Source organism: Passer domesticus, chromosome 3 (assembly GCF_036417665.1).
Source record: "Passer domesticus isolate bPasDom1 chromosome 3, bPasDom1.hap1, whole genome shotgun sequence".
NCBI lineage: Eukaryota > Metazoa > Chordata > Aves > Passeriformes > Passeridae > Passer > Passer domesticus.
The window spans coordinates 56535335-56551753 of record NC_087476.1 but is presented as its reverse complement, the minus strand read 5'-3'; the positions used below and the strand labels follow the sequence as shown (position 1 = coordinate 56551753).

At 40.3% G+C, this 16419-nt stretch overlaps 1 long non-coding RNA gene across 1 annotated transcript; it reads left to right on the top strand.

Annotated features, from left to right (window-relative positions):
• Window positions 1-200: 200 nt before the first annotated feature.
• LOC135298105 (uncharacterized) lies at window positions 201-1634 on the top strand. The gene is made up of 2 exons (XR_010360079.1): window positions 201-477; window positions 697-1634. It is a non-coding gene; the product is annotated as an uncharacterized LOC135298105 (long non-coding RNA).
• Window positions 1635-16419: the final 14785 nt, after the last annotated feature.

Here is a 16419-nt window from a genome sequence, read left to right as displayed (position 1 = left end):
TGAAGGAACACATTTTGCCTGTAGACATCATAGCCCCGGGGTGTGAGCAGGAGAGGGGTGAGGGGGCAGAACAGGAGTGGCCGAAGGGCACAAGGGAAATGGCTGGGAGAGAGCTGCCAGCTGCTCCCCAGGGACCCAGCCCACGTGTGACCTCCTTATCCAGGTGAGGAAAGGAGCACCTGACTCTGATTTACCTCTCCCCCACCCCTGCACAATGCAAATGAAGCCATTCCCCGAGCTGGATTGCTGCGGGAGCAGCTGTCAGAATGCCCAGCGGCTTCAGTGAGACCTGCATTCACTAGTATTTCTCCAAGAGGAGAGATGTCATCTCTCCTGTTGATGCCTCCTGGCAACGTTCTAAAGCCCCCTCCCCCGGTTCTGCCCTGCAACCTTTCTTCTGCTGATACAAGAACCATGTATGCTTCGACGCCTTCAAAGCGCACAGGAGTGTCACAGAGAGATTTAATTCTCTAGAAGGTGATTGTGAAGTACTCGCTAATTATAGGAACTGCATTAACGTGTTCCCAAAGAATATATCAGCCTAAGGGCAGAAAGAACTATTCCCAAGAAATAACATATTAGGCTACTGGGCTTTTTTTTCTGCTTGCTGAACATTCTCCAGCAATATGCATTTACTTTAAAATTATTTATCCAAAGGCATTTGAATTGATTATTGTCACTATCCTTCTATTGCAGGGAATTATGCTGCATAATTGTAACTGAAGCTGTGCTGTCTGGTTGGAAGTGGTCACACAGGATGTAGATTTTATTCCCTAAGTGAAGAATGCAAGTATTTCCATAGCAAAGTATTCATGTTTAAAGTGAAGTCTCCTTGAGTGTGGGTGTTTATAATTCCAGATTCCTTCAGAGCAAATATTTGCGTCTATAAAATTCATTTGCAAAAGATTTGACAGGATGTGTGGATGTGTACAGAAAATAAAGGTCAAAACCATAAAAGTGTACTGAAAAGGATAAAAGTAAAGTCCTTAAAGTATGGTGTGTGAGTGTTGGTATGCATGTCCTACAGGTAAAAGCCATTTTAAACAAAATATCCATACCTGTGTAGATGTAAATGTGCAGTTAAAAAAATACATGCATTGTAGGTTGCTGTTTCTGTACCCCACAGAGAGAGATTGTGTGTGTGTGTGTGTGTGTGGACGTGTGCGTGTGCATGAAGGAAAGGGAGAAAGAAAATGAGGGGGAGAGTGGGAGGAAGATCTGTACAGAGCCAGAATTCTTTTTTTTTTCTCCCATCAAGATGATTATAGTGTCCTTAGAAATGAGAGGCTCTACCAAAGATTTTCAACTTCAAAGAAAAGTTCTCAGTGAAAGCTCATCCTCTCTGTCTCTCATTAGTAGGCAGAAAAGCCTTTAACGTATTCTAGCATAGAAGAGCAGAAGAGTGTACTTCCCTCCCAAGTCAAACAAAATATTTCACAGTCATGTGATGGTCTGAAGCTAAAGAAGAAAAAGAAGCAATAAGACTTTTAGAGGACTATGAATACAAATTTGAAAATATTAATGTACCTTGGGGCTATTTAGGGGTAACCTTTGATATAAACTCCTGTGGTAGCTTCATTTCTTGTGTCAGTGTCCTATTTTTTCTATCAAATTTGGGTTGGATTTTTTTTTAAGTGCATTTTATTTCGCCAAATAGACTGTGTGTGTGTGTGTGTGAGAGAGAGAGAAAAATCTCTCTTGCTTGCCTGTGTCTAGATGTGGACAATGGCTCCATGTGTTCTGTGGTGCCTAGAAGCTCCCAGCCATCTGCTGAACATGCCTGCAGCTTTGGCACAGAGTCGGCAGTTGCAGGTGTGCACTGAGGCAGATCTCCTGGCTGCCCACTGTTATCTGTGCAATCTGGCTTGAATCTATCCTGCACACCCAGGGTGAACGTCTGAGCAGATGAAAAGAAACACAAAAATCACTGAGCTCCAGCTTATCAAATCACATCCAGCAGCTCTCACTTCACAGTGCTTATGAATGGGTTCTGTTTCAAATTAAATTAATCATGTTGAATAATATTATCATAATTTTAAAAATCCTATGCATTTAGGGCTAAACCGTAACTTAAGAACTTTACTTTGTTCAGTACATCTGATCCTAGAGAATTTCCATGGCATCTTGAATCATAGAACACCTTGGGTTGGTAGAGACTTTTAAAGGTTACCTAGTTCCAGGTAAGTTACCCCCCTGCAATGTGCAGGGACATCTTCAGCTGGATCAGGTTGTTCCATGCCCCATCCAGTCTGGCTTTGAACCAGGGGTGAGTCATCCACATCTTCTCTGGGCAACATGTTCCAGTGTACCACTGCCCTCTCCTAGTGAAAAATTTGTTCCTACTCTCTAACCTAAACTTACTATCTTGGAGTTTAAAGCCATTTCCCCTAGCTCTTCACATGTCCTTGTCCTTGTGAAAAGTCCCTCTCAAGCCTTCTTGTAGGCTCTCTTTAGGTACCAGAAGGACACAATGAGGTCTTGTTCGAGCCTTCTCCTCTCCAGGCTGAACAAACTCATCTCTCTCCTTTCCTCAAAGGAGAGCTACTCCATCCCCCAGTGATCTTCAGGGCCCTCCTTTGGTCTGGCTTCAACAAATCTGTGTTCTTCTTATATTGGTGGCTCCAGTGCTGTACAGAGCACTCCGTGTGGAGTCTCACCATTGTGGAGCAGAGGTGCAGAATCCCCTTCCTCACACTGCTGGCCATGCTGATTTCAAAACAGCCCAGGACAGGGCTGCCCTTCTGGACTGCAAGTGCACATTGCCAGTTCATATATAGCTTTTCAACTACCAGTACCTCTAATCCTTTTCATCAGGGCCGCTCTCATCTCTTCACCCCTCACCTGTGCTGATACTGGAGGTTGTCCTGATCCCTTTTCAGGGCCCTTACTTGGCTTTGTTGAGCCTCATGAGGTCCATGTGCACCCACTTCTCAAGAGTCTTCTCAGAGATTCCAGTGGTCAAGTTTTATTAATTCCTCCAGTTGTACTTTTTTGTTTTCTTTCCATATGCTGTGCAAATGGATTTTGTGGCAGCTTTCTTTTCAGCACTGAATATTTTACAATCCTTTGATTTAATTACCTGCATTTCCATGTTATTATCTGGTGGTAGAAGCTACTATTTAATGACAACAAAAATAAAGACTAAAGGAAGTAAGAAAAAAAAAAAACTCCTTCCATTTTCTTCTCTTCGTTCGAGGAAGACTCATCCAGCACAAATGGGAGTTGCACGTCCATTTGCTGCCAGATCCAAAAGCACAAAACAGACACTGATTCTGACATAATGAGCAATTCTGTATGCCTGGGAAACTATCATCCAGCTAGTTTGCATTGCAAAAGATTCAAAGATATTTAATGGACAAATATGGGTCTAGAGATGCTAGGACTAAGGCACTACTAATCTGTGTCAAGTATGAAATCAAATGTCTAATATTAGATGGCAAGTTTCCTGGCTTAAAGCAGTGTGCATATGAAAAGATACTTTCCCCTGTTTTTCAATATCATCCCTGTGATTGCCAAAATATATAGGAACTGTAGAAATTTTATGTGCCAGCAAAAAAGAATGAGGAGTGTCAGGCTGATATATTGTTTGTAGTAAGTTAGCAGATCTATAGAATAAATATTTATGGAATATAACTAGAAAATACATGACATAATTTTTACAAAGACATGTGCCTTGTAAACATGCTGGGACTCCCAGCCTATACTGCCCCAGCTTTTGCAGCACTTTTGCCAATCACCTCACAAATACAAGCTGCATAATTGCTTGGTTTTAGTAGCTAGTATCTGAAACACAATGAGAGCAGAACAGTAGCAATTTACATCTCTATTAGCTCAAATACAAAGCCATAAGGACCAAACCCCCCCCCCCCCCCCCAACAAACCCTGTGAACTGAACACCTTAAATACTATCTAAGACCTTTACTACATTTACAGTTTATATAAAAACTCAACTTTATGTTGTAAGACCATAAAGAAACAATAATTTCTTTGATTTCTCTGTGGTACATGAGAACCCCTCAGTGTCAGTGATACCCAGAGTGAGCCTGTCCATAGGCAAACTGTTGAGTATTCTGTCACTTACCATTAGCAATTATCTCAGTATGTTTACAGTATAGTAATACAGCAATTCTGCTGTAGGCTAGAAGAGATAAATGATACCTCTGCTCACTCTTCAACAGCTCTTTCTTGTAATAAATTACTGGCACTTAACAGTTCCCAAAATATTCCTTAAAGAGTTGTGAAATAAAATTTTAAAAAATATAAGTAATCCTAATTCTTCAGAAGTCACTCAGGACTGATAGAACACTATACATCTATTTAATTTCAAGGTCTACAAATTGAATAGTGAGGCTGGCAGAATGAAAAAGGATTTATTTGAAAAACATTCCATCACAAAAGTATTCATTTGAAATGAATCAATTACTGCAGCACTGCAATATCCTGTTTCACTTGTTATCATTAGGCAACTTTTCAAACAACAGTGGAAAAATTAAACTTATGGTGTAGAAAGCCAAAAAGAAAATGCAATAAAATACAAACAAGCTTTTTTTTTTAATCTGTACTTTTTTATTTCACTTGGTGTTAAATATAGATAACATAAAATAGAAGGAAGAGAGGCATGAAGTTCTTTCCTGACAAAATAATTCATCATGACATAAACACTGAAAATAGGATTTTTTAAAATTGCAACCAAAGATCCCTCAGAAAAGGTAACCCTGCCCCAAACCTTTCAAAAGCTCAGCAGTGGTGAGGGGAGGGGATCCTGGAGATAAGGGGATGGTTGGTTGGTGTGTTGGTTTGTTGGTATCAGGCCAGCGGACACCACAGAGCAGCGAGCACTCTGAGCACACCTACACTTAATTTTGGCTGTGCTGCTCAGTGCTCTGAGCAGTCATTCTCACTAAGCTCCTTCATTCACTCTTGTAAGTGTGACCTTCTCAACGTTCAGCTCACGACTGCTTGCATTGAATTTCCATAAAGCTGAGCAATGATGAAGAACTTTATTTTTCATGTAGCTCCAGGGGGAGTGCCTAAAATTGACATTGAAGCTAAGTACACTAGATTAAAAGAAACAGCTGTACTTAATAAGTCCCGAGTCACATTGTTGTATCATCAGAAGAACATTCTGAAAACAAGAAATCTCTTCTGAACTCTGAGGAGGTTTATGGCTCAGTATTTATCATCACTAAGTGTAATCTCTATGCATAATGACAGGAAGCAGTCAAACTTCAGCACATATCACCCAGTCACAGATAGATTTTGGATTCTATTAAATATAACACAGCATAACATAATATCTGTTCTGGATGAAGCCTGAAGAGACGCTGATATTTTCTGCTATTGCTTTTGTGATCTATGGTTTCTGCTTTTCCTCACATCTAGATCTATATCAGGTGGAAAACTCCTTTTTAATTTCAGAGTTGATCTGGCTTTAATTGATCCAAAATTTGCATGCATGGTGCTGAGGCTGGTGTGATAACATTTCACCTTTTAACAGTGAGCACTGTCTAATGCTAGAAGGTCATACAGCTTTAACCCCAAATACACCAAACATTCTTACCTCTTGACTCTGTATCTCAGAGGAGGCAGTACTGAGAAAAGGCCAGACCAGCTGTGCCAAAATTCAGGGCTAGAAGGTGGATGATGACTTCCAATCAGAATTCACTGTCTCTGCTTCAACGTTTCAAATGGACAGTCTTGGTCACGGATGTGCATGCTGAGCCTCTAACATGCTACGCTGCCTGTTATGCTACATGGTTGATACAATTTTCTCATATTTAACATAACCTCAAGGGCATGGCAAAACCTGTGTAAGAGAGACATCTGTGCTGAGTGTAAGGGTGCAAAATCTCATCTCCTGTAATGGCAGGGTGGCTGGCTGGAGGTGAGCCACGGTATACACTAAAGCTACAAAGCTGAAGACACATCTGCCTTTGGATTTGGCTGCTAATGTGTTGCTGCTGACTGAGCTGCTAAATTACTGTTGTCTTTAACTCTGTCATGAAGATGCCTTTGTGACTGTGTGTTCTTGTTTGTGTGTAGTTCCATACCATTAAGATGTTCCAATAAGGTAAATATCAATGTATTTTGATTTTATTTTTTGCCTGATTTCCCAGCTGGTCAGACAGGGAATATTAAAAGCAGCAATTGTGAAGATGAGGAAGGCATTAGAATGTTTTTAGCCACAGACTGGATGCATGCAGTCTGAAGGAGGCTGTTTGGTGCCCCTCTCTAGGAAACATTAGACTGAAAATATGAGTCTTTTAGAGACAGCCATTCCTTTTCTGAGAAATTAAGTTAAGAATATGGTGAATTAGGAGTCCAGGTGGTATTCAGGACACTTCAGGGTCCCTCTACAGGCTATCAGATAATAAAGTGGATAGTTGTTCTTTTAATGACAGGTTAAGCAACTTCAATTTCCTTTTTGCACATGCTGCACAATATATGGGTTGTAGCTGACTTATTTCTAGTTTATTTCTCAGAAAAGTGAAGCAAGATAGGAACTGACTGGGTTTTGGTTTATCCTGTGTGCTGGCTGCCAGAGTCTGAACACCTACATTAACTTGGACATGAACATCCCCCACAATTGCACCTCATCCCATGTCCTCCCTGCCCTTCACTTGTCCGTCCACACTCAGAAGACATGAAGGTCACCACTAACTGATTTTGCTAATAGTTCTCATCAGCTCTCACAGTGCCAAGAGAGCATTTCTCTCCCTCAGAAGAGCCTTGCAGGGAGATTTGAAAGGTTATTTAGTATAGGGGAGTATTTCCTATGTAGCCCCGACTCAAGCCTGCCCAGATCCTGCAGGAAACTTTGTCAATTTGCTTACTTCGATATAAAGTCCGAGGTTTCCTATATGGGTCACAGACATGGAGACCTTGGCCCAAGTCAAAGTTAGATTAATTCAGGTAAGTGTAGAAATCATCAGAATCTGTCAGCAACTGACAAGGTGATCCTAACTGGTTCTTTGATGATTTGAAGCTATTGTTCCTTTCCTTGCTAGATGCCTAAGAGGATCAGAGTCTGCCTTGAAAGCATTATAGTGGGGCAGTGTGACCTCTTAAGTGTCCTGTTGAACATGCATAAGACCCTTGCTCGTTAATTAGTGATAGATATGCATCAGTATGGTAATGAATCCTGGCTCCGCATGTCCATCTGCTCTGAGTCTTGCCACACACCAAAACGAGTGACACGGTGCCTGCACAGATTCAGTGACTGTCCTGCCAGCAGTAATTAGCTGACAAACAGATAAAGAATGAGTTACTTTACTATTGTCAAGAGTTTCACTGTGCCACTGGCCCAGAGGCACCAGCCATTTGGTTCTCTTATAATTGTGAGGACCTTTCCATCTGCAGCTGGCGAAAGAGTCACAAGCCTTCCTCGCAGTCACTTTGGATAGGTCTGCATGGCATACCAGGAGATTGCTTTGTCAAGCTTTGAGTAAAACAAATGCAGAACAGCCACCACTCATGAAGCTCAAAGCCAAGATGTAGCACTGGATAAAGTGATGGTTCAGGGCCTCCAGGCACCTGCCAGCCAGGAACCCTGGCCATGGATGTGTCTTGCCTCTACACAGCACAGGTGTTCCCTCACTCTTGACCAAAAGTCTCAGTCACTTTGGAAACAGACAGCTCTCCTGCTCATGACAAAATCCTGCAAAACTGAAGCTGATACAGCAGATGGCTGCCTCTGATTCAAGTCTCAGTTGTGCACTGTGCTTTTATGCTTAGGTTTGGTTCATGATAAGGATCTGTGTGAAGGTCAAAGTTTTGCTTTCATCATGTAGTTCCTGCACTGATTTCAGAGCTGTTACTGAAGAGGCAGTTTCTTTTTGGCCATGGCAACATGTTAGTCTGAACTAAAAACGTCCAGTTAAGCAGTGAGAAGTAGAGAAGCCGGGATTTGCTATTCTGCTAAACGTGATATGAATTTTAACATTCTTCTTAGCATGTGAGAGAGAAGAGGTCAAAAAGTAATAAATTAAATGCTTTTTTTTGTAGGAAAATCAGTCAATTACTTGTGGTTCCAAATTAATTTATTTAAGATCAAAGGAATGACATCTAAAAAAATCATGGAACCAGCAACGTCATTGTATAACAGAAAATCAAAGGATTTGCACATGAAATACACACTGGTGGATCAACTGTCTATTGCTGGATGATAGAGAAAGGCCTAGCATCACATAATGACTGTGTTTGTAAAGTAAAAAGGTCTAGTCAGAACAAAAAGGGCAAAATGTTAACCATTTTAAACTCACATCTGTCTGAAAAGAAATGCTAAAAAATATGCCCTCAAATAAAGAATTTTTAAGTTTGGATAGGTTTCACAACACGGACATTGTCTCACCACTCTTAACTAAAACCAATGATACAGTATGCTGAGATAATGAAATGCTGACATCTGTACAACAGCTGAATGCAAAGCAGATCTATAGGAATTTTTGAGATTTCAAAGCTCACTCAGGACAAAAGGAAAAGAAATTCTGTGTGATGTTATAATAATAAAAAAGACTGTTTTAGTCAAAATATTACTTCTTTTTTTCCTGATAATTGACTTTTATTTTTTAAACTTTTTCATGATACAGTAATAAAAGTTGCTGCAGAAAAAAAAAAAAACCAAAACAACAAAAAAAAAACCAAACAACCAAACATCTTATGTCAGAAAAGAAGACTTGCTTTAAAGAACCAAAAAGAGGTATTTTGACAATTTCAAATTTAAATTATCCTGGGACTTTCTAAAACCAACTGCCTTCTATGAATAGCTTCAGTTTTGACATATGGAACTTTGTAACGAAAAGTGCTTTTTACTGGAAATGCTCTAATTAGTTTTACCTTCCTTTCTTTTCAAGGCAATGTCTGACATACGACATTGTAATAAAATAAGAATTCTCTTTAGATTCCTACAGTATTATCTGAATAATTTTCCATATGTTAATTTTGTTTATGATATATTAAAATCAAATTTGCTAATTATATTTTTCCAGCATCATCAGATGTCTCCATGTTTGATCAAGAATACAATTGGACATAATCCATTATGGTATGTATCTCGGCACTAATGTTATTTGTTAATGGATATTTTCAACATTATCTGAACCAAGACATTTATTAAAACTGATCAAAGGATTTCTTTAACCTACCTAGTACTTCGAGACATACTGAAAAATGCAGATGTATTTACTCGAAATTCAGCCTCTGCATATGCTGAATTACTGAAATTTCAAGGAAATAAATATAAGACTAATGAAGAACCTTCAGAATAAAACACAAATCACAAGAAGAAATTTGAAGACAGATTTTTAATGGCATCGGAGAGATTTTAATTGAGATTTTCAGAAGACTGCAAGTCCTATGTAGGGATGAACAGACTTTTAGAAATACCAGTTTCTCTAGTTGAGTCCACTGAAATCTAAAATAGTGACATATTTTGTTCAGTACAGAACTCAAATGTTTAGAAGTAAATGTCTGTGTCACATAGACAATTTATAACATGAGTAGTACAACATGTCATTAGTATCTATAAAATGGAAGCATAGGAAAAGCCTTTACATTATCCAGGTTAAAATGATTCCACTTTTCAATGGTTCTTATAATAGCCTTCCTACCCATAGGTATGTCACATAAAAATTCATTAGTAATGCCAGCTAAATGCTAAAGGATATTACTTCTGAGGCCCACAACTGTTACTCAAAAGAATTCAAGTCTTATTGTGGAAGAGTGTTTAATATGAAAAGGCTGAAGTCATCTGGCAAAACAGCTTTATCTAGGGTGTTAATTTTCTCATATCTTCAAAACCTGTTTCATTTTCAGAAAAGGATGCCCAGAAAGTGGCCTGACACATTTTCTTCACACTTGCAGACTACAGAGAGTTTATCTTGAGGAAATTGAATACTTCTCACTCCAGTGATGTGAATATCCACTTCACAGTTCAGTCCTGATATCAGTGACATGGAAACAACACCCTTGGTCTCAGCTGCAAGTCCCCCTGCTTTGGGCCACAATTGCACATTGTTGTCAGTCACTTTATGCTCATAGCTATTGACATCAATTACAAAGACTTCTTCCTTCACTGTAAAATGTGTAATTACCCTAGCCTTTCTAAGAAACTAAAGGGGTTCCCCTCCTATGCCACCTGATAGCTACAACATTCATTTGTAATAGGAGAGCTGTAAAGGAAGCAGAAGTGATAAACATCAGCTTATTACTATGTATTATTCTATGAAGCTCTCAGGCCTGTAGGCACTGGACATAGAAATCCAAGAAAACTGGATGCCTTCTGCAAACAGTTCAGAGTCCTAAACCACTCTTTCACCAGTACAAACATATAGGAGAAATATCAACAACTGTAACATTCAAAGTTATGCCAATAACCACCTGGAGGTGATCTTCATGGATGAGCGTAAAGCAAAACATATTACAGTAGGGGGAAGGTCACGAGGAATGTCATTCATGCATTTAATTACCTTGGGAACAAGTTTGTGAAAGTCTTTTCAATGACGTCTTCTCATTCCAGATGTTCAGTGCAGGCGTGCTCACATTTTGTAGGCAATTAGTAAATAAACTCTGGTAGGAAGTCACAGAAGCACCTTCTGGAAGGGAAGAGCGGCTTTCTGTTACAGGAAAAGCACTAGAGGACATGTCAAGTGCAGAATACTTTCAAGTAAAGTAAAAAGCATGAGCTGGTATTTCCCCTGGGATTCTGCACAGGGGTCCTGGTCAGGCTATCCAAAACACCGCATTTCCGTTAGTTTTTCCCACTAAAGAAGAGTGTTTCCATTGCATTTGTCCAGAATTTTAAAATCAGGCAATATGAACCACAGTTCTGGGGAAGTCTAAAGACGTGTGATTACACAATGCTAGTCGAGAAGTATAAAAATTACTGCAGATACAGAGTCTGAAAACACAGCAGAAGCCTCAGAAAATGGAAAAAAATTTCTGCTAGAACAATTACAGTGTAATCAAAGTTTCATTATAAATGAAACTGCAATTCCCACATTGAACATATGAAACAATTAGTGACTTTAATTTGCCTTGCTCTAAAGGGAGTTTTGCTACAGCAGAGTTTACTGTGAAAATAAAATAGAGTAATTCAGTCGTAACATTACCTGACTGTTTTCAAATGGCCTGTACACAAATATTTTCTGATAAAAGCCTCTTTTGTCTTCAAACCACCAAAAGCACAGTCTTCTGGACAGGCAACTTATTCCCCTCTCCTCCTGAGAATGTGTCATATGCTCTTTTGGACCCCAGCACTGCTTTGCCCAGGTCTTACAAGCAGGCAGAGCTGGCTGGCAGCTCTGGAGCTATAATGCAGAAATCAGCTATCCTCAGTCGCCCTTTTGCAGGGATGGATGATGATGTGGCGTATCAGAATGTGTCAGTGTTACACTGCCTTGGAGAAATACCACTTGCAAACACTCCTACACAGACAGCTCATACCTTGGGTCTGACTGTGACGGGAAATGGTGGAGCTGCAAGTTTGGGAGAGAAGCAATGGAGACTGAGTGGATCTTGGCTCTGTCTCCCCTGCATGACAGCTACTGTAACTGTACCGCACGTGGGTTGTTGAAATTGTTAGATATTATGAGCCAGCATTAACAAGCTATTTCTCTGAGTCCCTCTCCCCAACCAACTGAAGGAGAGAATGAGTAATTGTGACTCATCTGATACTTTTGAGAGATCAGGTTTCTTCAGAATATTTCTAAGTTGATGTTGGTAATATCAGAATCTTTTTCTCATCCCTGTGCCAGAGACTCATAAGCCAGTCCATTTTAGATGGACTATATACTATTGAATACAAAATGTTGATTTGGTACCATCATTTCTTTCTTCTGCTACTACATGGCAAGGCAGAGTGAAACAAAGGAATTTCAGGTGCCAAATTAAATGCAGTTATTTACTTGACTCAAGTAGCTGGAAAACTTCCATTCTACTGAATTGTTTTTTTAAAGAAGCAGAGGGAATTTGCCATAGTTTAGGGAGTGTGGAGAGCCTGACCTAGAATCGATGAAGAGGACTCAAAAAAGGGATATCTAGAGGTACTCCCACAAGGGCCAGCTGGCTAGGGAGAGGGAGCAAAAGCTGAGGGTGGCAGTCACTGAGTTTGGTTAGGCAATCCAGTACAATTTGTTTCTAATGGCTCTATGATATGACTGGAAAAGGCAGCTGAGATAAAACAACACCCTGGAAATTAAGTAGATTGTAATAGTAGCTGATCTGCAGACAAAAAGAATTCCTCCAAAAGTGAAGGACAATTCAGGAGAGCTCACACCTAACTGCTGTGACAACCAATAGATTTTTTTTTTTTTTTTGCCTGGAGGGATGGTAGCTGTAATTCATTTCCCCACCTGCTAGTCAGAGTGAGCAGATTTCCACAGCATGAGAACTCAAGCATGCATGCTGAGCCTGCTGAGGAAAATGAACAGTATCTCCACCCTGACAGCAGTGGCAAATGTCCTAGAGAAGTGTGTGTCCTAGATGTGATTGTTTTTTCTTTTTTAAACAAAATGCACACATTTGAATGAACCTGCAGTAGGAAGCTTAGACTACCAAATCCTTACAAAATGACCAAAAAAAAGTATATACAAAGCATGCTTATTTGTAATGTCGTCTAAACCCAGTAATGATTCTACATTTCAGTTGTCAGTGGTGGAGGACTGAGTCAAAGTCTTCTGTAGGTAGCTAGGAAGATTAGTGATTTTCAGTCCTGGATTTTGGTCCAGGGCAGCTGCTAACCCACTCTCAAAACACTATGGATTTGTTTAAATCTGTCCCAGCTTGGACCTTTACCAATTTCTGTCTGTTCAGAAGCTGTATGGTTCATAAATCCCCATCCCTGTAAATGTTATGACACAGCCCTATCCTGGTGGATAGCAAGAGCAGTAAGTGCAAGTGAAATATTCTCATGATAAGACCTTTATTTCAGTTTTAATAGTTTTTTTTTTATTTGTCATTTGTGAAGGTATTTTGCAGGGGCTTTACTTCCCTGCAGGCTTCCTTCTACCTGACAAGCTCTATCTGTTGCCTGGGATAACACACCCAGCAGCAGCCTGCAGGCAGCTGGGAAAATCCCAGGGCTGTGGCACAGGAGTGCTGTGCCGAGGCCAGCAGTGACCTGGGTGCCCTGCGTGAAGCAGGGAGAGCTCAGGGGGCACACAGAGCTCATTCAGCCCTGGCTCCACCTCTGGCAGGCACTGCTGTGAAGGCACTGCTGGGCTTGGAAGGAGGTTTTGCTTTGTGAATGGCTTCAAGGAGTGAGAAAAGAAGCCAGGGAAGATTATTGACTCAGTAAGGTTTCCATGAAATTCAGTTTTTTCCCCTAATGTTTTTTGGCTCCCTGTCTCTAAAAACCTTACAGATCGATCAAGATACAGTTAGGAAATCTAATTTAGGGCCTACAGTAATAATGATGACCTTCTTCTATCCTGTTTTCTTTTTTTTTTTTCCTATATTGGACTTCTCTGGGAAAAACAGAGTCCTGGCACAAACAAAGCATCTCTGTCTATTCCAGTGAAATTTTGCTTGCTTTGGAACCAGATCTCCTCTCTCTCTCTTTTGTGAATGTCAGTTTTATTTCATTTCATGGTTTCATGTATCATTTTATTTTCATTCCTCCTCTAAGCAATACTCGAGGAAATGAGATGCCTGAAATAATCAAACAGTGAAAGTCAAGTATGCAAAAATTAAACTCACTTAGGCACTTTAGCTAAGCTGACTGATCTTGGACATGGAAATTTTCACAGTTTGAATTCTGCTCAGGTCAGCAGCAAGCAAAGTTCATTATTTTCTCGTGATTGTTTTGCAGCCTATAGGATATAGATTGATGTTTTCTTCCTGTGGAATAGGTTTTCTATCCCCTGCTCTCTGTAGGCTAGAAATGGGAACTACATACAGCTGGACAGAAGGGGATTTCAGCTCCCCTATGAAATATTGCTTCCAGGCCTGGAAGGATTTCAGACTATCAGATCTTCAAATTGCTTCTGATATTGTGTATGAATAGAAAGTGTTGTAAGCCATTTTTAAAAAGTTGTAGTGCTAGGAATGAGCTAGATTTCCTTTTCTATTCAACCAGTACAAGCTGTGAAAGACTGGGTATAATCAACTGGGTCAGGTGAAGGAAAGACTGGCGAGCTCTGGCAGGGCCCAGCTCAGGACCTCTACCTGTGCCAAATTATTTCTGGGCAGCACCGTACAGAAGGATCCTCATCCTTCTTTTCTCCCAGCTAAGGAAATACCCCTACCCACTTTCTTCTGTCTTCCTAGAATACTGTGAGTGTTATCCTACTGCAGGAAGTACCATAACTTCCCTAGGATCCTAACCTTAGTTTTTCCCTTAAAAAAATAGTGCTAGTTTTGAGCAATCTTCCAAAGTGCTAAAATGCTTTTCTTTCTTCCCGACAATTTCATTAATGTTAGTCTTTTACTGCTAGGCCTTGTAACTCCACCTTTAACTTCTGCTGTGTGAATGTGGTGGCTGTTTTTTGGAGTTGTTGCTGTGACACTCAGTGCCCCATTCCTCACAGGACTGGGAGAGCACAGAGCAAGCACAGAGGAAGAACTGTGGGGAAATTTGGTTGACAAGCTGCACCATGCAGTCCATGAGGTCTTGAGCTGCATATGGTCAGGGGCAGGGTTGGCAAATACAAGTAGAAACTGGGGAGCAGGTGATGCTTGTGAGCAATACAAGATGAAGAGCACTTGAGAGCTGGCCTGAGGGTAGTGTCCACACAACAGGATTCCAAGGTAGATGGTGACAAGGCCAAAGCTAGAGGAGCAACCACAGAAGCGTCAAGAACTGCTCTAAGGCAGAGCTGAGATGAAAGCCAAATGGACATTCAACTAGACATTTCTGGACACAGAAAATATTCAAACACCCATTCTACTCCCTTCAGTTATTGTTGTTACTTTCTGAGTTGGTCTCTGGGTACTCTGGTAAACGAGCTGTACCTTTCATCATACCAGGGTAAAATATCAGTCACGCATGCTGGAAGCTATCCACCTTTCCCTGCCCACAAAGGAAGTGAGGGAAGCAGTACTCACAGACTGAACAGCTGTGTAAGAACCCATACTAGAAATGATTTGCCACATGTGGTTTTGGTCCCTGCCAGAGATGTAAGTGACTTTGAAAGCACAGCAAAGGGAACTACAAAAAAGGGCTGTGATGCTAAAAACTGTGAGTTCATACTGAGCATTCTTATTAGTCAGTGGGAGAAAAAGATTTAGTCTGTTAAGGTTGCAGCTAATTAAACTCGTCAATGTAATCTACTTGTTCCATGATAAACCCTGGATTGATTTACCACCTGTTATCTGTGACATTACACTTGTAAGCATTTAAAAGCAAGGCAAATTATTAGTATGCTGTGTTCATAAGAGTCACAACAACAGAATGAGAATTCTGGTCCAGGCTTAGTGCCCTTTGCATACTATGTCAGTCAAACGTTATATTATTTCTTCAAGAAGATCTTCAAGAAAAGCACCTTCATGCTCTCCCTGCAGGGCAGCCTCACAGGGATTCAAATGCTACCATGTGTTTTGCAGATCTCCAAAATTCTGTAGCTTGAATATATGTGTATTTGTCTCCTGACTGCCCTAATAAAAAACTTATTTTATCATTGGGGGAGTATATGACAATTTAATGGGAACAGCTAAAGGCTGTTAAAGCATGAAGTACCTGTAGGACTTGTTTAGTGTTTGGTATATCTGGCAGTCCACCAAGCTGATGAAAACCCTTGATGTTTCGTGACAATCACAGTAAAGCATAGCTGAGTGGGTTGTCTTGGCTGAAATTCTTATTTTCCTACTCAATTTTTATGCCTTTTTATTGAAGTTAAATGCAGTGAACATGGAGTTTTATGCTCATTTAAGGTTTAATTATGAAGCCATGCTTTTGGCATCATAAAAAAGTCAAACACTATTTTCTTGTAAAAATATCTTTGGCTTTAAATCTTTGGCTTCTGGTGTAAAAACAAATGTGCGGTATTCCCTTCTCCCTCCTCTTTTAGATTTTTGATTCCTATGCTAGATACAAGCTCTGCAGGCACTGAGCTGGACTCTGATGCCTGTAGTAAAAAAAAAAAAAAAAATGTTTGCAAATAAACTCCTTGGGAGGACACAGAGCCAGTGGGAGTTCAACTAAGAAATCTAATCAAAATATGGATATCCTGAAGAGGCAAGGAGGGCTCTCTGTGATTCAGGGATAGTGTCCTAGGTCATTCCCCTTGCAGCAATGCACCTGCATTGAAAAATAACTCCTACACTACTTTAAAAGCAGATGGAATTTTTTCTCTCTAATGGAAATTAACTTAAGTGCATAGTTTGTTCAGCTGAAAGGAGGCAAACACCCAAACCAAACAAACAGCAAAAAAGGTCTGGAGGTCAAAGCCCTGGCACCAGGACTCATGAGATATTTTCACAGGG